Source organism: Trachemys scripta, chromosome 8, assembly GCF_013100865.1.
Source record: "Trachemys scripta elegans isolate TJP31775 chromosome 8, CAS_Tse_1.0, whole genome shotgun sequence".
Lineage (NCBI taxonomy): Eukaryota > Metazoa > Chordata > Testudines > Emydidae > Trachemys > Trachemys scripta.
In genome coordinates, this window is record NC_048305.1 from 65,611,561 (window position 1) to 65,634,012 (window position 22,452).

The following is a 22,452-nucleotide window of genomic DNA, read 5'->3' on the forward strand; positions in this document are numbered from 1 at the left end:
ACATAAATCAGATCATGTAGTCCAAAACTGATATTCATTCATATCCACATCCCTCTGAGGTCATTACTTCCTAATTGTATGGGCATGTAAAACATGAGACTAAACGAATATTCTAGTAGATGGAGTACGTGTATGCACACGTGCCAGTCTCCCCCCCTTCACCCTCTTTATGAGTGTGACTGTATCAGAGAGCAAACCAGATAAGGATCAAGAGCAGACTACTCAAGGACAAGTATCTTTATGAATTCCTTTAAAGCCTATATAATGTTTACATAATACTCCAGCAGTTGTTTTTTAGATATATATTTCTGTGTTTATTTTTGAATAACTAAAAGAAACAGAAACCAGAGATGTTGTATTCTTTAGGTCAGAGCTGAAACAAGATGTAGCAAATAATGTTAAAATAAGTACTGAGTTTGATAAAAATAGTGTTTAAAAAACACTGCTATGTTCGCTTGTCTCTGAAAACACTAAGTCACTGCAGTTATGCTACCCTTGACCCTTAAGAGAAGTTCCACTACAGTGGGTTTGGAGCAGAATGTACGGAGTCTGGAAATATGTTTAGACAGCTGGTACAGTCAGAGGCCTTCTTAAGGAAATGGAAAACAATACAGAGGGTCTTCCTTCAGAAATGTGCTCATATAATGTGAAGGATTCTCTGTATAGGATGACATTCCTTAGCAAATTTTATTACTTTGCATGAAATAGATTAGTTGAAAAGTAGGTCTCTCCTGCTTTTTCTTGTCCCGCACAATGAGTTTGAACTAGACTTAATTCACATTAATGCAGCAAAAGAAATGTTAGCACAGTCACATTTCTGCATTTAAAATAGGAGATTAACTCTTGGAGAAGACGGTTGCACAGTCCCAATTTTCTGCATGTTCCCATCTGATCTGCAATGCTAAGTGGAAAAAGGGAGCAGAAAGTCCACCAAGGATATACTAACGTAGCAAAATAGTGACTCCTATCCGCTGAGACATCCACATGTTTGGGGCAAAAGGAGAAAGTCAGGCAATGCCCACTTTATGTTGGAGGCCCTGTAGATTACCTCTTATATATCACCTTTCTCCATGCTTTTCACACCCTTCATGGAGTGGGAATCTTTTTATTGATTTCAGTGGACTTTGAATGAGACCCTAAGGCCTCTGTGTGTTCACAAGGTTTCAAGATGATGCTTCATGCTCCTTCCATTAGACTCCAATGGATGCATTTCCTCGAAACCCTAGGAGAAATCCTAGGGCCAGTAAGTCAATGAGAGTTTTGCCATTGACTTCAGTGAGGCCAGGATTTCTCCCTTGAGTTAAGTTTGATTTTTCCACAAGGGGATTATGTGGTTCTAGGTTTGCTTGATTAGAAACTCCAGCAAATGTGAGGCACCTCAAAAATATCAGACAGATTGATAAATTCTGTAGAGATCCAGACTTGACACTAGTTAAGTCTCAGAAGGTTTTAGTCCCATGGGGAATACAGAAGATGCTAAAATATATTGTTTGTAAGAGAGCAGGTGTGAGAAGACATGATCTGACCTTTTGATTATCTGATTTTTCTGTTAACATGTAATTGGCTTAAGACTACTAGCTTGCAAATGGCCTGGGTAAACTGCTTTTGTCATGGTAAAAAGGGATTTTGGCCACAGTATATACACCAATATATTTAATAAATTTATAGTTATAATTGGATTTTATTTAAAAAAAACTCTGAATATTGCCTTTTTTATCAATATATTATGGTATCTCTTGTTACCAAGAAGATTCACAGAATAGTTATTTCTTATACAGTAAGAAACATGACATTTTCCTGCACTGCAGCCTAAACTGTGTATAGAAGATGGACTTAATGTGTAGAAGAGGATTAATGATTCAGTTTTACTTATTCAGAGTTACAGCAAATAGTCTTTTGGATGTGCATAAGCTTTGACAATTTACCAAATGGCTCACTCCTCGTTTACTAACTCAATGTGTCCAATATAGTTTTCAGGGATGGAGTCTTAATAAGAGCCCAAAGTTATGCTACAATACTGGTTGGGACTTCAAACTGAATTTAAATATCAGTGCCAATCGAACTGCCATAATGAATGATGATCTTCTGAATGGGGTTATATAAATCCTTGTATTCTGAGCATGACTTTTTGGTGTACGAAGGAAGACTGTCTCATGATATGCGATGGGGAAAGGAACTACCAAAATAAGGCATGAGGCAAGGATGAATCTGCAATGTGAACTTAACCATAAAATAAAACTTAAAAAAACCTCTAACACATGACACCAATAAGGGAGAAAAGAGGAAGTTTGCATTTAGTAATAAAATGCTGACAGATTAATCCCACAGACTAAGATAACTGAATGCTTCATGTTTTGACTCACTGAAATTTGGTGAGACTAAATGTTAGCTTCCCTTTAAGTACTTCTGCTTATCTTGTTTAAGTTTGCTCCTAGTTTTGTAAGCCTGGTAGCCTCTTACAGAATATATTTTGAGTCCATAGCCTAGTGGATATATTTGTATGATTCCCACTGTTATCATGGGAAACTGTGTACTTGTGCACACTATATATAAACATACCTGGAAGTATGTAGTACAGATGTATATGCGGTTCCTGATGTTAATGATGCTTTTTGCCCAGAAATACTTTATAACAAAAATTTGAACTTCTAGCTACTTTAAGTAAGAAAAACACCTTCCAGACTTACTTTTCCCAGGCTCTCAAGGCATATGGGCAAAATCTCTTTCTTGCAACTAGGGGACACATTTCAGAGGCTGGGGCTAGCGTAGAGCTCTGCTGGCAATGAAGTGGGACCAGAATCATCCTGACAACAGGAGGCAAGAATACTCAAGGAGGCTGGTGGGAGTACAGGTGGAATGTATGGATGAGGTGAACCTGACTGTTGCTACTTAAAAGAAGCAAAACTCCCCTCAAGGGCTCTAGTAATAAGCCTTTAGGGCAAAATCCTGGTTCCTTTGGCATGCAATGCCGGCTACAACAGTGCCATGTGAACACCTGAATTGTTCTGTGCAGCTCAAAAGCTTGTCTCTTTCTCCAACAGGAGTTAGTCCAATAAAAGACATTACCTTACCCACCTTGTCTGTCCTGAATAAAGGTCATAGATTGGCTAAATTCTGTATTCTGTTGTGTATTTTCAAATTACTGTAAAATCATACCTTTTAAAAATTTTCAGGTAGTCAGGCATTCTTCAAAGAATGTATAGTAGTTATTTTAGGATTATTTGATAATTAATTAAGGCTGTTGATTAATCACAGTTAACTCACGTGATTAACTCAAAAAAATAATCGTGATTAATTGCAGTTTTAATAGCATTGTTAAACAATAGAATACCAATTGAAATTTAATAAATATTTTGGATGTATTTTCTACATTTTCAAATATATTGATTTCAATTACAACACAGAATACAATCAATATTCTTGATTACAAATATTTGCACTGTAAAAATGCTATATAAAAGAAACAGTATTTTTCAGTTCGCTTCATATAATTACTGTAGTGCAAACTCTTAATTGTGAAAGTGCGATTTACAAATGTACAATTTTTTGTTACATAACTGCACTCAAAAACAAAACAATGCAAACTTTAGAGCTACAAGTCCACTCAGTCCTACTTCTTGTTCAGCCAATCACTAAGACAAACAAGTTTGTTTACATTTATGGGAGATAATGCTGCCCACTTCTTATTTACAATGTCACCAGAAAGTGAGAACAGGCATTTGTATGGCACTTTTGTAGCCGGCATTGCAAGATCTTTACATTCCAGATATGCTAAACATTCGCTTGCCCCTTTATGCTTCAGCCACCATTCTAGAGGACGTGCTTCCATGTTGATGATACTAGTTAAAAAAAAATGCATTAATTAAATTTGTGATTGAACTCTGTGGGGAGAATTGTATGTCTCTGGCTCTATTTTACCTATTCTGCCATATATTTCGTGTTATAGTAGTCTCAGATGATGACTCAGCACATGTTGTTCGTTTTAAGAACACTTTCACTGCAGATTTGACAAAACGCAAAGAAGGTACCAAAGTGAGATTTCTAAAGATAGCTACAGCACTCAACCCAAGGTTTAAGAATCTGAAGTGCCTTCCCAAATCTAAGAGGGATGAGGCGTGGAGCATGCTTTCAGAAGTCTTAAAAAAGCAACACTCTGATGTGGAAACTACAGAACCCAAACCACCAAAAAAGAAAATCAACCTTCTGCTGGTGGCATCTGACTCAGATGATGAAAATGAACATGTGTCGGTCCATACTGCTTTGGGTTGTTATGGAGCAGAATCTGTCATCAGCATGGATGCATGTCCTCTGGAATGGTGATTAAAGCATGAAGGGACATATGAATCTTTAGTGCATCTGGCAGGTAAATATCTTGCGATGCCGGCTACAATAGTGCTATGTGAACACCTGTTCTCACTTTCAGGTGACATTGTGGACAAGAAGTGGGCAGCCTTATCTCCTGGAAATGTAAACAAACATGTTTGTGCGAGAAATAGGAATGAGTGGATTTGTAGGCTCTAAAGTTTTACATTGTTTTATTTTTGAATGCAGTTATTTTTTGGTACATAATTCTACATTTGTAAGTTCAACTTTTCATGATAGATATTGCACTACAGTACTTGTAGTAGGTGAATTGAAAAATACTATTTTTTTGCAGTACAAATATTTTTAATCAAATAAATATAAAGCGAGCATTGTACACTTTGTGTGTTATAACTGAAATTAATATATTTCAAAATGTAAAAAATATCCAAAATATTTAAATAAATGATATTCTATTATTGTTTAACAATGCGATTAATTGCAATCAATTTTTTAATCACTTGACAGCCGTACTTATGTTATTAACTAACTAAATTTAGCTTGGTGCTCTTTGCTCCCCAGGTTGGTTCAGGCTGTGTAGAGATTTGTTTTCCATTATGAGTAGGGTCAACTAGCCTTTTCAAAACCATTGCCAATTTAACAGGGAAGGCTCTCTGATACCATGGTGATAAGTGACACGTGAGAGACAGAACCCATCCTGGAAAGTATCCTAGGCATATCCATCTCATATAGGAGAGAGGTGATAACATACTTACAAATGCTAATTGCAGGAATATTTGTTGCAAGTATAATTGAGACATCTAGGATGTAAAGCCAAAATAAAACTTATGTGCAAGCGCTTATTGGTACAAAAAATTCCACAATGACAAAAATCTAGTGTCTGGGTGGGTATTTCTCCTCATATACAGCAAAACAAAAATTGGTGATCGTCTCACTATGATGTTACATGAACGTAGTGTATAATACTCCTTCATTCTATTTTATTCCAATATCCGCTCTACACTGCTACATATTTCTATCACAAAGACAAGATCTGTCCATTTTTGGGCCACAAAATTATTTGAATTCTCAGCTGTGCAAAAAATATAATTTTGACAAGTGTATTTGACCTTCAGTGAAATTGAGTACCTGCACTAAATCTTGGTCTTGAAAACAATGCATGTCATTTCAGGAGGGAAAAGGAATAGTTTTGGAAGAAACCAATTCCAGTTCCATGGTATAGTACCATGTTTACATTTAAAATCACTTTAAAAATCTGTTTCTTCATTTTAATGTATTCTCAAACAAAGAGTATTGATGACATGTTAACAGCTGCGTTGTTAACAGGAACACACTCTGTGTTTGGAAAAAAAGCCACTGCCTAGGTTTGGAAAGAGATTTTGAACATAACATTCAAGACCTTAGTTTCCATATTTTTCTGACACTTTTTTTGCAGTCTGTACATTACACATGGAGATGAGACCAAAACAGAAAACTGGCTTTAAACCTTTCCTAGAGCTTTCGGAACCTTTGTGACTTGAGCCTTCTTCAAAAATAGGCTGCACTAGAATACTAGTTCCAAAGAACCTTGAACTCAACCATGTCACCCACCAGTGAATGCAGCCACCCCTGGGGTGGAATATGACCGCTGCAGCACACCCATCACCATGGGCAGGAAAGCTGCATCCAATTGAAACTACAACGATAATGTAGATGGAAAAAGCTAATTATATATTTAAATGTATATTAAAAGGTACAAAATATTAAAATAGGTGCCTATATTACCCTAGGTGGCTTTGACATATTTAGAAAAAACAGTCCAGCTATAATCTTTAACCCAATATGAAATTCAACCCCCAGCCAAAAATCTCCCCTCAAAAAACTGAACTTTAAGCCTTCTTCAGACTCATCCTACCCAAGTATTAAAGTTGACACCAGTCTTGGAGCATACCCTGAGGCTTAGCAGTCCTGGTCTATTTTGAATTTCAATGGTGGCAGTGTATTCCTAACCGGGCCGGCTCCAGCATTTCTGCCGCCCCAAGCAACAAAAAAAAAAAAAAAAAAAGCCACGATCGGCAGCGGCAATGGGAGGGGGGAGAGCCACGATCGGCAGCGGCAGTTCAACGGCAGGTCCTTCGCTCCTAGAGGGAGTGAGGGACATGCCGCCCCTGAATTGCCACAGGTGCCGCCCCTCTCCCTTGGCCGCCCCAAGAACCTGCTTGTTAAGCTGATACCTGGAGCCGGCCCTGGTTCCTAAAAGTAAGGACCCTGGCAGAGAGGGCATTACCATTCACCCACTCTTCTAAACCCCTCTGCTTAGTGCAACTGTGGCAGTATGGCATGGGGAGAGAGGAGGTCTCTTGGATTGGCTGATACAAAGCCATTTAAAGCTTTCTAGGTCAACTTTTAAATTCTCCCAGAAATAGCATGTACAGCTGCCCCTTACCAAACCGGCTGTCACCAACTTAAGTTTCCATCTTGATTTTTAAATTCCTGTGCCAATGTAGAGTGCATTTCAGCAATCACATCACAAGGTGAAATCATTGTAGCCAGGTCCACACCTGAACAAAATAGTTGCAATCTCTTAGTAGGACACAAATGGGGAAAAAAAAGCATCCCTGGAGATTGAATTTAACCAAAGTAGCTGAAAAAAAATCCCTGCTCTTACCGAAAGTACCATAGAATCTATAATGGATGCATAGGTTAGGATACCATTTTTACATCTTGTGTGAAAAATGGTGACACTTGTAGCCTAATTTAGCAAACAGGCAATTTCAGTAACTATTTATCAAACCTCTAGGGTACACACACAAATGAAACATCACATGGTGTATGTAATATATATGCATTATGTATAACACATGGCTTATTTAGTTTATAATGTCATTTATTGAAGATACACCAGAAGAAGTTCATTCAGTTATTTTTTTTTAAATCTAAACCTGAATTATAGACTTGATGTAGTATGGCTCCCTTTATTACTAGACTATAAACGTTAGTTTTTCTCAATATTTATATCAGCCAAGGTCTAATTAATAGTACAAGAAATTGATTTGTTTCTGAGAACATCAGTTAGCCAAAGTGCTCCTCTTGTTTTTGTGTTTTACATTTCCATAGCAAAGACAATTAATTTAAGAGATCAATAATGCTGCTGCTCTATGTTGCATAGCCTGTCTATAATTTACCATACTGGCTAATGTGCCATACCAGTTAATTTTAATCTTGTATTTGGCTATTTAGAGGTGTGGCTTGAGACACACAAGAAGGAGAATTCTTTCAAATATGATTTTGCTCTTTATTAATTTAATGTGGTAATTATTAATTTAATAATTTAATAGGGGGGATGAGGGGAGGAACACACAAAACAAGTCTGTGTGTTCTAAATAAATAATAAAAAAGCTAAGCCTTGATGTCATATGTTTCTGCTGATGTTGTGTAAAATACCCTGTGCACTTTGCAGTGTGTGTGAAACCTGCACAAACTTTCCAATAAAGTTTAAAGCACTTGCAAAAATGTTGCACCTGGAGCAGGGGGGAGTGAAGAGGTCAAAGGTCAGTATTCGGCATTAAGGCATTGACTAAACAGACTTCACACTCAGTGAAAAGTCCAGACAACCCCTGCAGTGTCATCTTACAACTCTGGTTTTCTTCTTTTCAAGACATAGTAATCCATAAATACACTCAAGTCACCAGCAGCTTCACTCTCTTTTTTTTTTTTTTTTTTAACTTCCATTTTTTCCCACTTCTATGAAGATCTGAAATTTTAACCCTTATATCTTTGGATAAACTTTGGGAACTGCTTATCTTCTCCCTTACTGTTGTCATGCACTATACTTCTCTTTTAAATGCTCCCCTTTGCAAATTATCCTTCTGGAAAAAATAATTTAAAATGATCTACAAATAATACTTCAAAGTTGAAGTTAAGCCTTAGCATATGGACAACATATCCTGGAAAATCACCAGATTTCTTAAATAACAATCATACAACCCTGCAAATAATTTAACTGCAATCTTCTTTTGAAGACATTTTAAACAAAGGCTTCACACATTTCATGCAAAAAAAATTAGTTTCAAGCTTATTTTCCTGGTTAAAATAAATTGATTTCAGCTAGAAGACTGCATGCTGACTATTTTTTTTAAAGGTACAGAAGGAAATAGTTCTATATGTTGAAAAAAATTAAAGGTAAAACAAAAAGTGGTGCTTGTGCTTTCATCATACAATTAAATATTTCAGTTTTGCACATATTGCTTTTATGATATGAAATCATGACACAAAATGATTTTAATCATTTTATCCAATCCCATTAGCCACATCCTACAGCTTAGGGGAGTGGATAAACTGCTAATACAGTCTGGTGCCTTGACAGTAAAAGTAGGCTGGTGAAACACATCCCAGCAATAGCTCATAGCCTACACATTTTGCTTACTTCCTCTTTTAATCCTGTGCGTTGCATGAGTCTGAAGTTCCACACAGGATATTTCACCTCACGCTTCTTTCTCATCACCCCGCCCATTATAAGAAGCAGAGGAGAGATGGACACAGACCTGCTACAGTTTCAATTTTCTAATGGGTTTTTATAACCTAAACAGAGCTGTCAAGACATTTGAAAGTATGTGTGTAAGTACTTCTTTCATACTCTGCATGAATATTGATTAATGCAAACACTCTATGGAGAGAATGAGTGTTTTCTTCATTTGGGCAGAGCACCATCATAGTTGTACATAGACAAAAATAAAATTTTTCCAGTTCTATGCATGTGATTCAGACAGCAATTTCACTTCACCACAAAATGGCGGCCTGAAAGAAACCACTGTTAAGTCTCATGCTCTGCAGGATTCTTTACTGTGCTGTGATTTTAGAAATGCACACCCATGAATTTGTGACTTAGATCAATTACGTAACAAAATCTGTTACCAAATAAAAAACAGAATGGCTAAATACTTCTCTCAGCTTTACTCATCCAACCCTACTTCAGTATAACAGAGAGCAGAATCAGGTTAAGGACATGTAACTGTTCAAACTAGTGCAGGGGTTTTGTAGAACCAGTTTCTACAAGGTCTTTAAGCATGTGCTGAACTTTAAGCACAGGAGTGATCCTACTGAAGTCAATGGACTACTCATACGCTTTAAATTTAGCCATGTGCTTAAGTGCCTTGCTGAATCAGGGCCTAAATGCATCAATATCACAGGTAAAAATAAGAGGACCAGAGACTGCCACCCTTTCTCACCTTGATTGGCACCTTCTCAAGTCAAGCAAATGAAATCAGTGGGACAACTTGCAGAGTAAGGTACTACACCACATCAGTAGGCTTCACAATCCAGCCCTACGTGACTATATTTTATACTGAAGATGAAACTCTCTCACTTATCGTCTTAAATACTAATAATATTTTGCTAACAGCAAGCAAAATACTATATGACCAAACAGATGAAATGTTTTAAGTAAATTAAATGAAAATGGAGTATTGTACCTAGCTAAAAGCACACACTTTCTGCCTTTCCAGCTAAAGAAAGTACATTTATGTTTAATTATTAGGCCCAAGCATACAGACCTGGTGCAGATAAACATGGAAGTCAACAGGAATTTTGCCTTCATATTCTGTTCAGTGCTTCTTATGCCCTTCTTTGTGATATTTGAGCATAGGGCCTGCAACAATAATTACATGTCCAAAGCACCAATTAATCCTCTGTGATGTAGATAGGTGATTATTACCCTAACTGTTAGAAACTGAGGCAGAGGTTAAGTGAATTGTCCACAGCTACATAACTCATTGGGAGAGCTGGCATTAGAACCAAAATCTCCTGAGTCTTAGTACCATGCTCTTATTACGAGACTGCAAATGCAGGAATGGCCCTAAAGTGTCTGTGCCCTATTTGATGTTTTCAGACACATCTACTATTTTGTTCATTCTTTCTGATACATTCCTAAATGGTGTGTATATATAGATATATTGTTTTTTTTTCTTTTGTTTTTTTTTAAAAATGGTAATTTTCATTCTGCTGTCTTTTCCCTTTTCCTCGTTCACCTTACACCTGAAGAATGACTGAGGCTTTAATAAAACTTTCTTCAATTGAAGAAAAGAAGGATATTTCACAGTGGCATGTAAACATACTTCCATCAGTAAACCAGAGATTTATGGGGAACAATCTCTTGATTTAGGTTCACAGTTCTGGGTACCAATTGGAGCATAATACTAGTCCAAGACTTGAACGATACAGAAATTTTATATTTAGTGGTCACAACAATAACCAATTTATTACCATATTTGATATTTCTTTAACTGTTGTATATGGCCCTGTATTGGTTTCAGTCAGGCAATTTTTCCTCCCTTTCTAAATTGTCCATTCTATCCGCTTAGCTTGTCTGCAGATTAAGGGAATTTGTAGATTTCTGATCTATTATGTATTTCTTAAATACAATAATTGTTAAATCTCAATAAATGTTTATCCATCGTAAATTTCTTACTAAACCCAAACGAAATTGTAAATGTGGTGCAATACGTGTCAATTTTATCTATAGTCTCTGTGTGTATGTACGTACACATTCTCTCACACACACCAGCTACAGAAGATATAATTTTGACACAGTTTACATTGCAATCTATAATTCAGTTTAGGGGAGTATATATAACACACATAGACAAGCTGCTAACGATTACATGTTTTAGATACTAGGTTGGTGTGCGCAGTTATAAAAACTTAAGTAGTTTGAAATAATATTTTGCTGGTAATATTTTAATATTTGAGATTTTTTTTTCATTTGAAAAGCCCCACCTCCCTTGCATCTTCCAACTGCAAGAGACGATGGAAAGAAATCCATCATTCCATAATTCACTTGTTCCTTCCCTTAACGGTAATGAGCATTTGTTTAGGTTTTTGTATATTGGACAAAGAATAAATGGAGAGAACCTGTTTGCCTGGAGAGTGAAACAGAACTTTTTTCTTGTGCTTCCAATAGAAAGAGGAACTTGCAGTGATTTTGCCTGAACACTTCTAGCATTGCAGTTTTGTATAACTAATATAAATTAAATATTCTTAATTATTTCAGCTCTGGCTAGAAAGAATACAAGACAAAGGGGAGATTGATGCAGCGTGCCTCACAATGGCTCTACTGATTTCTCTACTGGCCCTTCCTCTGCACATGGTCAATTAGAATTGAAAATTCTGTGCTGATTTCATTTGCTGGAATTTTAAAGCAGGTCAGGAAGAAAGATGTTATTGAAAGGAAAATTCTCATCTAAATAAGAAAAGAACACGTGGCCATCTGGTCTAACTATACCATGCCGAAAGTCATTTAAACTCCGTTGTAGTCTTGATCTTGCAACAGTTTGCCAAAAAATCAAACGGAAATCTGTTTACATTAAAATACCCTAAATGTTTTTATCTATAAATAGGAAATGAACTGTGCATTGCATATCTGTGATGCATGAGCTCATTTGACCCCACTGCCTTACTGAGCTGGACTGCATTTCTGGCAGGCAAGGTTTCAGTTGCTCTCAGCCTTCTTTTGCTACGTAAAAGTACCAAAAGAGCAACCCAATTTTTGAAAGTTTTGTATGATCCCAAGTAGTTTCTACTCATGCCTGATGTTTGTATTTACACATAAAGGAGGCATTCAGAGGTGATATAATTTTTTTTAAAAGTCATTAGAACTGGAAGTTTCTATGCATTGTGCTGTAGTGTTTATACAACCAATTGCAGTGCACAGCCTAGCAGACCATGTGGAACAGATATCAAACTCCTCATTTTGTTTGGACTAGAGTCATAAATATGTGTGAATTTTCATGACCGCTTTGTTTCAGCATCAGCAGCTATTTACAAATTTAAAGAAAAAGCGAGTTAGCAAAAAACATAGGCCAAAATTTTCAAATTTAGACTCTTTAGTTACAAAATTAGTCTCCTAGATTCATATTTAGATGCTTCAATATAAATGGCTTTATTTTCAAAAGTGCTGTGAATCTACAGTTTACACTGATTTTGGCAGAGTTTGCTGAGTGCTTATGAAAATGGAGTCACTTTTGTTTAGGCACTTAAATATGTACCTCAGGCCTAACTGTAAATACCCAGAAATGGAAATTTTGGCTTATAGTTCTTTTGATTCAAAAATGAACTTTTCCAGTTAAGCACATTCTGTACATCAATATTCATTTGCTAGCTGGAAAAATTCCACTCCAGTTTAAAGCTTATGTGTAATCCATACCTTACGTTTGGTAGGAGAATTGATTCTTTTGTAGCATTTTAGACCATAGGAAATGGAAAAACCCACTAATTATAATTATTACTTTTAGAAAATACACATCAGCACTTTAGTCTATAGCTAACAAAATGATTTTGAATTATACATGTGAAATATTAATGTAAGGTTTTATTTTCAAGGATAATACCAGAAAAAGGGAAAAAAAGATTAGTAAATAAAGAAATTTGGGGGGAATGCGTGTTATATGTATATATTTTTCACTGATGTATCCATCAGTGTAGCTACTGATATGTTATGCCTTTTCAAATAAGATGGATTAAATTATTCTTTCAGGAAACTGTTTAATTATTTGTATTAGAATTTGGATTTATATAGTTAGAGAACTTGATTGATGTATTCAATCTTCATTTCTTTGAATTATGCTCTAGAAAACAGTAGCCCTATTTGAGGTACTGGATGCTGTTGTCATTATGTGCAACTTAATCTTATTTTCTCTCTTTTCCTCTTCAAGCAACTTATTAGAAAGTTTTATAAACTGCTCAGCTCACCCAAAATAATCAACATTTGGGATACGCATATTGGGGTCCTGTTTTCAAGTCTAAATCTAATATACTTTGATGGGGGGGGGGAGGGAGGGAAGTGTGAGTGTGTGTTGATGACGACAATAATACCAATAAAAGAAAATCACTAAAGTCATTTATCTTTTTCCTAAAAGGCAGCTGATATTTTGAGGAAACCATACTTTCTTAAACCTGGTCAGGTGATGTGTTTAAAAAAAAAAATTATGCACTGTATGTAAGTGTTTTAAAGTGTTACTCAGAGTAATTTTGAAAAAAAATCTCCTTTTCCAGACCCTTATACCCTGTATCCAGTGACAATGAAATGCATGAATTTCAAAGAATAAAATTTCTAGTGTATACATTTAAAAATTAAATGGAAAATGTTTCAAAGAATAAAAGAATCTTCCTTTCCTCCGGGTGTCTGTGCTAACCCCACCCCTGGCCACACCAAACGAATGTGCGTGACTATTTTTGGGAGTACTGTGTTCAAAAGACAAACTTTCTGGAAGTAATGAGACACAGCCAATCAGTGTTTCTCCAGGGAGTGCAGTAACTGCTTGACAATTGGAAGGCCAGATTCCCATAGTCAGACTGACTACCTCAACTAACCCCCCTCAATTTGGACATGGTTTGCCCACTGGTATTTGAATATCACTAGGTTTGAAGGTGCTCAAAATAATCTGAGAGAGTTGTTAATCTCTCTAAAACCTACTCTATTTCTAAAGATTCACATTTTCAAAAATAGGGTCCCTGAATTACTAGTATATCATATATCCATACATAGTATGTAGTATATGCATACAGTACAGTGTTTCTACATAAGTGTATGTGATCTATCTGAACAACATACTGTATGCAATAAAGATACATCATATACAGGAGTATACTGTTTGTAAAAATCAAGATATGGGATGTACAGTGCATGCACAGAGATATAGTACATCATGCTATAGAATTATTTGGGTGTGTGCTCACACCTATTTATAAATGTATTTTTTCATATATTATTTAAAATAATATATGACTTAAAACTGAGATTGCCCAGGGATATTTTTGTTTTCAATGTTTCTGCAGTATGGGTAAGACTTCTGTGCCTAGTCTACACATAGCAGAGAAATAGGCTTGCCATGCATTGCGTGCAGGCTCCTTGATTGTAGAGGGGGAAAAATCTGGCTGGAATCCAGACAGGCTAGCATAGCGCTCTGTTGATCATTATGTCTAGCCTTCAGGTGTCTCAGCTCACAGTGGGCGGCAGTTGGGGGAGGTGTAGATAACAGGAGAGCAGACAAAGAAAAAAATGGTGTACTTAAAAAAGATTATATGAAAAATCATGTCAAGTTCTCCTTTAAAAAAAAATTAATTCTTTGGGTTCCTTTCTCCACAATGGGAGCACGTGAACATCTGCCCAGGAAGATTTATTTAAGCCATACTTAGTAGTGGCTGAGCCTTTCAACAATTTTTCTTTATTGGAGGGTTTTTTGTTTTTTTGTTTTGTTTTTTTAATGAATAAGTATGAAAATCTGTTTCATCAAACTGTTTTCATCTCCATGCTTTTGTACAGAGCCAGACTAACTAGGTCTGAATCAGGTTCCCATTGTCTTTTCTCTTCTGTTAGTCCTATGAAAATACTTTCAGAATGTAACTTTTTAAAAGAAGATTTGGACTATTCAAGGATTTCTTAATTTAAATACAGAAGGATAAATCAGTGTGCTATTATCTATTTGGGTTCAATTTCGTTTCTAGGGAATGGGGGGGGAACCACCTCTGCTTTGTCTGTTGCTTCTGTTTGAGAACTCTTGTAAATCTTACACAGAAAGCAACTTAGATCTACCAAGATCTCCTGACGAACAAAGATCTTGGTAAGCTATCAAAATGCATCTCATTAGGAATGTCTTATTATTTCTCCCCCCCACCCCCGCCTTCTGACATTATGTTGTGAAGAGTCTCATACCCCTTCCCAACCCATCAGGAATCTGAGTGAATTCTTTCTAAATGGAAGGCAGGATTCAGAAATGTTTAAAGCAGTCTGTCCAAGCCCCTCCTCACACTGAACGATTCCAGATTGAATATTTATTACCTGCTTTTTTTATAAAATGCAACCATAAACCTCTCTCTCTCTTCCTCTTCCCCCCCCCCCCAAGAACATTGAAAGGGGTGGGATGGGAACTTTGCTTGATTTCATTGTTCAAAATGTAACAGCTATTTGCCCCATAGTCTCTTTGCTGTCTTTCAGAGCTAATTATAATAACTGTCAGATGTCTGCAAAGTCTGGACTGTCCATGCCAGCAGAGACAGCAAAGTTTGCCTTTATTTTTTCCCTGTTGGGGGCAGATCAGGCCTGAGTAAACACAGAGCGCAAATAAAAGTGAACAACATACATGCGTGGGGCTTTTTTGCCTTCATTTTTCTTTATGAACAAAGCAGCACACTGGCTATGGTAGGAAGCAGTGTGGCATGCAGCTCTTATGCAGACACTGCCCTGAGGGATAACTGATTTTTTCCCCCCTTCTTTTACTGAAGCATGCAGGAAAGGTCCCTGAAAGATTCCCAATTGTCTTAGATCATTTTCCATCGTCATAGCCAGGGAAAAATAATAGAGCATATTTTAAAGATATGGTGCATGCAACATGTAAACTGCATTACACTGCACACTTTATGGGTGAAAATAAAAATCGATACTCACAGTTTCATACTGCACTGTTTCCTTCAGTAGAGATGAGTGTGGTGGGTGAATGTCAAGGATGCAGATCCCAATTTAATGCACAAGGAAAGTACAAAACTGCTTCATAAAGTCACTCGGAAGTCAGCCACTTGTGCTCAGACATCCCATTGCTTCTGTGCAAGCTGTACTAGCTGCAGTTCTGAATTGAACTAAATACTGCCCATGTGAAAGACAGGGGAAATGCTGTCATGTGGGACACACAAATCCACCCTATTGGCTCTGAAGGCATAACTTAGGCATCCTTGTTTTTCCACTATTGGTTAATAGTTAAAACTGAAACACTAGGTCTTCCTAGTGAGTCCCTTTTCCCTCTGTGCATGAAAGAATGAGTGTAGGATTTTACAGTGACAGGATTAGTTAAGAAAGGGACTGAAGTCATCCTTTGAGACTGGTGGGTGGGGATTGGAGGCTGAGCTTTGTGTGTGTGTGTGTGTGTATCCTTCTGCAGTCTTGCTTGGGCTTTGCATGTCGGAAATACTTGCAATTAACTTTGAAGTTGAAACTAAAAGTTGTTATTTGGGGTTAAGCAAGGATTTTTGTTTTTAGATTAAGGTTTCATATTGCAGAGTGCAGTATGGTGATTTTATTGGATTCATTACCATATTCTAGCTGATTTAACAGATTATTTATCATCACTTTTCAGAGATTCACAGATTTTAAGCCCAGAAGGGACCACTATGATCATCTTGTCTGATCCCCTGCCTAATTCATCCAGTGATTCCTATATTTTGCACAATAAACTTGTGGTTGAACTAGAGCATAACTTTTACAAAGTTATCCAGTTGCACAGAACTATTATTATGCTGACATTATTACATTTAGTAAGCAATGAAATTTCATAAACTTCATTATTGCCAAGATGTAGTAATTGCAAGAATAACCAAGAAATTATTAGAATTGAGCAGGAGGGAAGAAGATCAACTCTTCTCTATTTAAATGTTCTGCCCATTTGCCTGATTTAGTTATGCAGGCATCAGCGGTAATTTGAAACAGTAGTCAGTCATGTGTGACATACTACTCCAATTAACCCTTATTAAAAAGACCTTTCTGAAATCCAGCATGCATGCACACAATCACAGAAATTAGATATAGGAGAGATCTATCAGAGTTACCTAGCCCATCTTCCTGTCAGTTCAAGATTGTTCCCTCTTCTACATTTCAAGGGCTTTCATCCAGTCTAGTTCTAAATAACCTAAACAATGGCACTTCTGTCAATTCTGTGGGAGAGCATTCTTGAGTGTAAAGGCCCAATTCAGCAGTCAAATAGCTTGTCCACACTTGGAAGTTTATCAACATAGATATTCCAGAACTTCCATTTTGGTAAGTTTCCAAGTGTAGACAAACCCACAATCAGTTGGAGCTTCTCCTACCTAGGTCCTACACAGCATCCCTTACTCAGATCTTGGTGTCTGGAAATTTTACTGCTATCTAGCCTAACCAGAACCCCTTTATTTCTTTTCTCATTCCTGCTAGTTACATTCTATTGTGCCACCTTTGAACAATTCCTTTCGCTACTTAGTGTTTACATTCTTAAACTATTTATAGACTTTTATCATGTCTACCCTTGTCAGTACAGTATTCCAGGTGTAATGGCAGAAAAGCCATATAGAGTGATAGGGTTGTTCTCTCCTTAGTCTGTGATGTATACATGATGCCTCAATGACAAATTGTTTTTCATATTATGAATACAGTAAATATAAAAATAAGTCTCCTATCCATTCAACAAGCCAGATTTAATGGAAAAAATAAATACATTGGAGGTTTTATATCATGATTTCTCTCTCAATCAGAGAATGAAGCAGAAACCAGATGAATGAATGTATCGAATGCAGCTTTTCATCTCTCTGCTGTATTAAAATTGCCATCTTGTCTCAGTAAATTTGTTGACGGCATGCTTCATCAATAGTGAACTGTACAGAAACTACAGGATTAACTACAGTCTCTTTACCCACCAATAGTTTGCTATTTAATAGGAGAGGAAGGATATAGAATCATAGAATATCAGGGTTAGAAGGGACCTCAGGAGGTCATCTAGTCCAACCCCCTGCTCAAAGCAGGACCAATCCCCAACTAAATTCCCAAATCCCTAAATGGCCCCCTCAAGGATTGAACTCACAGCCCTGGGTTTAGCTGGCCAATGTTCAAACAACTGATATATCCCTTATGCATGCATGCATTAATTAGATAGCACAATGGATGATATCTTTGGAGCAGGAATCATGTCTTTCTGTATTTTTATACATCTTCAAGTACACTGGGGCCCAGTCCTGATTGAGGCCTATGGATATTACTGCTGTACTCATAATTAATACTAATCAGTCCTTGCAACACTATGGTACACCATTCATTCTTCCCATCATTGTCACTCCAAATTTGATTGGGTTTTAGTCATTCAGGTCTAGATTTTTCAGTCATTTACATGAAGACAAGCCTGGGTTGTTTTGGGGGAGTTGTAGTGGTGTAAGTGTCACCAGAATTTGGCATTAGATCATAAGGGAAAGGGATCTGCAAGGAAAATGAAAACGTGTCTTTTTGAAAGTTTTTGTTTTACAAAATCAAGTGATCTCTGCTCTGCTTTTCCTAGAGGTCTCTACGGATGACTAAAGAGCTATTAGGATTGTGATATCATAAGTACCAAGAGAGTGAAATCTGAATCTTCGAGAAGGGATAGTGGTTTTTATTCAGACTTCTAATTTTTTTTTTTAAATATGTATTTAAGGCAAATTCTGGAACAACAGATGGGATTAAAATCTTTCCCAGCCCTTTCAGTTAAGGTCTGAAAGCCTCCATCCTAGCTCTATGATTCTACAGCAAAACCTGGGAAGACCAGACTTGATATTCCAGGTATATCTGAAATGTAATACAAGAACAACAAATATTTTTCAGGGAAGGAATAAAGATGACAGTTTTTAAGCCTTTTGCTTATGAACAAAGAAATCCCAGGTCATTTGATCTTCTCTGTGTAGGTCCCCTTTAAAAATACTAAGTACACCTCTACCCCGATATAACGCGACCCGATATAACACGAATTTGGATATAACACGGTAAAGCAGTGTTCTGGGGAGGCGGGGCTGTGCACTCCGGCGGATCAAAGCAAGTTCGATATAATGCGGGTTCACCTATAATGCGGTAAGATTTTTTGGCTCCTGAGGACAGCGTTATATCGGGGTAGAGGTGTAATACTTGGCAATAAAGTAGCAGAAAAACACAATTTCTGCCATTTTAACAAGCTGAAGTATAATAGTCCTCATAAAGACAGGTACCTGTATGGTTTCAATAAAATGAGGCTAGAGCAGTAGCATCAAATCTTTCTCTCCTCCTTCCAACAATGTGTTCATCTCCAATAGGCCCGTCACATCTGGACTCCAGAACACTGAGGGGGCAGAGTTGCAAACCCTGGGAGACTTTTTTCTTTTTTTCTTCTTCTTTTTTTTTACAGTGCTGGTGGTCTTTTGTAATTTTGGGTACTTTTAAAAATTCAATTAAAGTGGGAATAAATATTAATAAAAGAAACCTTACTCCAGAGAGCAGTAAACTCTTTGGGTTTTAAGCCTTTATACATGGTCTTGTCTTAAATATATTTTGAGCACTGATGTCAGCTTTGGTTTTGAAATGTTTGTGTGTGGGGGGGAGGGGTGTTATTTCAAGAGAGCAAATAAATATCTGACTCCATTTAGCATTGTTTTGCTCTTTCCTCAAACATCAAGGTTGAATGGCACCATTTTCAGGGAAATATAAGGAAACTAAAGAAGTGGTAATCCGCGTGTACTTCTCAAGCCACATCCAGGTCTTGGAAGCGTCATGTCTGCATCTAGCACAAGCCACCGATCTAACTGGTGTGTCAGCATGAAAGGAGAGAAGAGAAACCATTTCATGACACACATGCAGATATTATTCAGATTGTTTTAATTTCCAAGAACTCTTCTGAAGAGTCTAGAAGCAGACATTCTGTTCTCAGAGTTGCTAATCATAATAATAAATTAATACTGAATTCTGATATAGTCTGCAGAGACGACACATATATGCTAGTATATGTACACACACTGTGTTCTCATGGGGCTCTTACCTGTGTTCATTCCAGTAGTTCATAGAATCATAGGACTGCAAGGGACCTCGAGAGGTCTCCTAGTCCACTCCCCTACACTCAAGACAGGAGTAAGTAGTATCTAGACCATCCCTGACAGGTGTTTGTCTAACCAGCTCTTAAAAATTTCCAATGACGGCAATTCCACAACCTCCCTTAACAGTTTATTCCAGTGCTTAACTACCCTGGTAGTTGGGAAGTTTTTCCTAATGTCCAATCTAAACCTCCCTTTCTGCAATTTAAGCCCATTGCTTCTTGTCCTACCCTCCAAACGTTAAGGAGAACAAGTTTTCTCCCTCCTTCCTGTAATAACTTTTATGTATTTGAAAACTATTATCATGTTCCCTCTCAGTCTTCTCTTCTTCAGACTAAACAAACCCAATTTTTTCAATCTTCCCTCAAAGGTTATGTTTTCTAGACTTTTAATCATCTTTGTTGCTCTCCTCTGGACTTTCTCTAATTTGTCCAAGTCTTTCCTGAAGTGTGTTGCCCAGAACTGGACACAATACTCCAGGCCTAATGAGCTTGGATTAGGGTGAAAAAATTAATACTTGTATTGCTTACAACACTCCTGCTAATACATCCCAGCATGATGTTTGTTTGTTTGTTTGTTTTTGTTTTTCTTCAACAGTATTACACTATGGACTCATATTTAGCTTGTGATCTACTATGACCCCTAGATCTCCTTCCGCAGTACTCCTTCCTAGGCAGTCATTTCCCACTGATTGTTCCTTCCGAAGTGGAGTACTTTGCATTTGTCCTTATTGAATTTCATCCTATTTATGTCAGACCATTTCTCCAGTTTGTCCAGATAATTTTGAATTTTAATCCGATTCTCCAAAGCACTTGTAACTCCTCCCATCTTGAGTATTGTCCATAAATACTTTACAAGTGTACTCTCGATCTCGATTATCTAAATCATTGATGAAGATATTGAACATAACCGGACCCAGAACTGATCCCTGTGGGGGACCCCACTTGATATGCCCTTCCAGATTGACTGTGAACCACTGATAACTACTCTGTGGGAACTGTTTTCCAGCAAGTTATGCACCCACCTTATTGTAGCTCAATTTAGGTTGTATTTCCCTAGTTTGTTTATGAGAAGAACAGGTGAGATTGTATCAAAAGCCTTACTAAAGTCAAGATATGCTACATCTACTGCTTACCCCTATCCACAAGGTTCTTACCCTGCCAAAGAAAGCTATTAGGTTGGTTTGACATTATTTGTTCTTGACAAATCCATGCTGACTGTTACTTATCACCTTATTATCTTCTAGGTCTTCGCAAATTGATTGCTTAATTATTTGCTCCATTATCTTTCTGGGTACTGTAGTTAAACTGACTGGTCTGTAATTCCTGGGATTGTCCTTATTCCCCTTTTTATAGATTGGCACTATATTAGCTCTTTTCCAGTCCTCTGGAATCTCTCCCATCTTCCATGACTTTTCAGAGATAATCGCTAATGGTTCAGATAGCTCCTCTCAGCTCCTTGAGTATTCTAGGATGTATTTCATCAGACCCTGGTGACTTGAAGACATCTAACTTGTCTAAGTAATTTTTCACTTGTTCTTTCCTATTTTAGCCTCAGATCCTTCTGCATTTTCACTGGCATTCCCTGTGTTAGATGTCCAATCACTACTAAACTTTTTGGTGAAAGCTGAAACAAAAAAGTAATTTACCCATTAAAGTAATTTATTTTGCAATTACAATATTTTCTTTTAGACTGCAAGTACAGTTTTATTTTGTGTGCATAACACTCTCATCTTCCTCTTTTCTACCCCCCCTTGCTGGTTGCTGAGAAAAGATGCATGAGAGCACCAAATTGAATCAGAGAGCCACAGAATTATCATAGTATGTTAACATGGCATCACTTTGCAAAAATGTTTTTATCACGATGATGCTTAGACATGATGGTACTGAGTCACGATGACAACATGTCATAGTATGAATATGGTTATATACTTTACATATGGTACCTAATTTTTCCCTCCACCACTATACATAATTATGTGCATCATATATTGAAGGACAAGATCAAGGACTTAAATAACATTCCTTCAGAAATACGTAGAATAAATGCAGGGTTGGAACTGGCATGTTAGGGTGCTGTACTGTCTGAAGCAATTGGTCTGAAAATATTTTACATTCTTAATTAGAAAATCAAATGTATTTCAATAGCGTGTGTGTTGTTAGGTTTCATTTTGTCCAATACATCTAACTATTTTAATAGTTAAATCTTGCTACAAGAAAATAATTGACCATTATTGTATAGATTGTAAACTTGTAAATTAGCTTGCAACTTAATGAGTGGTGTCTGCTAAAGTTTGAATCAGTGTACCTCTTAGCCATTGCTACTAAAGTCCTGCTCTGTGTTGGCAATGCATTGCAGAAGAAGGAAACCATTACAGAAAACAGGAGCTAAGCAGGAGTCTGGAAAGAGATCGCAGAGCAAAGAGCAAAGTCACTAGAAGTCCTTGTATGGGAGGGAAGGCGTCAGAAGGAGTAAGTAACGCAACATGGAGTCAGTGCAGCAGGGAAGGACTAGCACTGACTGGAAGCATAGGCCACATTAGATATAGCTTAT

At 37.1% G+C, this 22,452-nt stretch overlaps 1 long non-coding RNA gene across 3 annotated transcripts in view; it reads right to left on the reverse strand.

Annotated features, from left to right (window-relative positions):
- The window catches only part of LOC117881660, a 74,079-nt gene extending 57,987 nt beyond the window's left edge, over positions 1-16,092 (reverse strand). For 2 of the 3 annotated variants that reach the window (XR_004646833.1, XR_004646834.1), the window contains exons 1-2: positions 15,743-16,092; positions 9,855-9,949 (exon numbers count right to left, since the gene is read on the reverse strand). This is a non-coding gene — a long non-coding RNA (uncharacterized LOC117881660). The remainder of the gene's footprint in view (positions 1-9,854; positions 9,950-15,742) is intronic. The other variant, XR_004646835.1, reaches the window with a different exon arrangement.
- Positions 16,093-22,452: the final 6,360 nt, after the last annotated feature.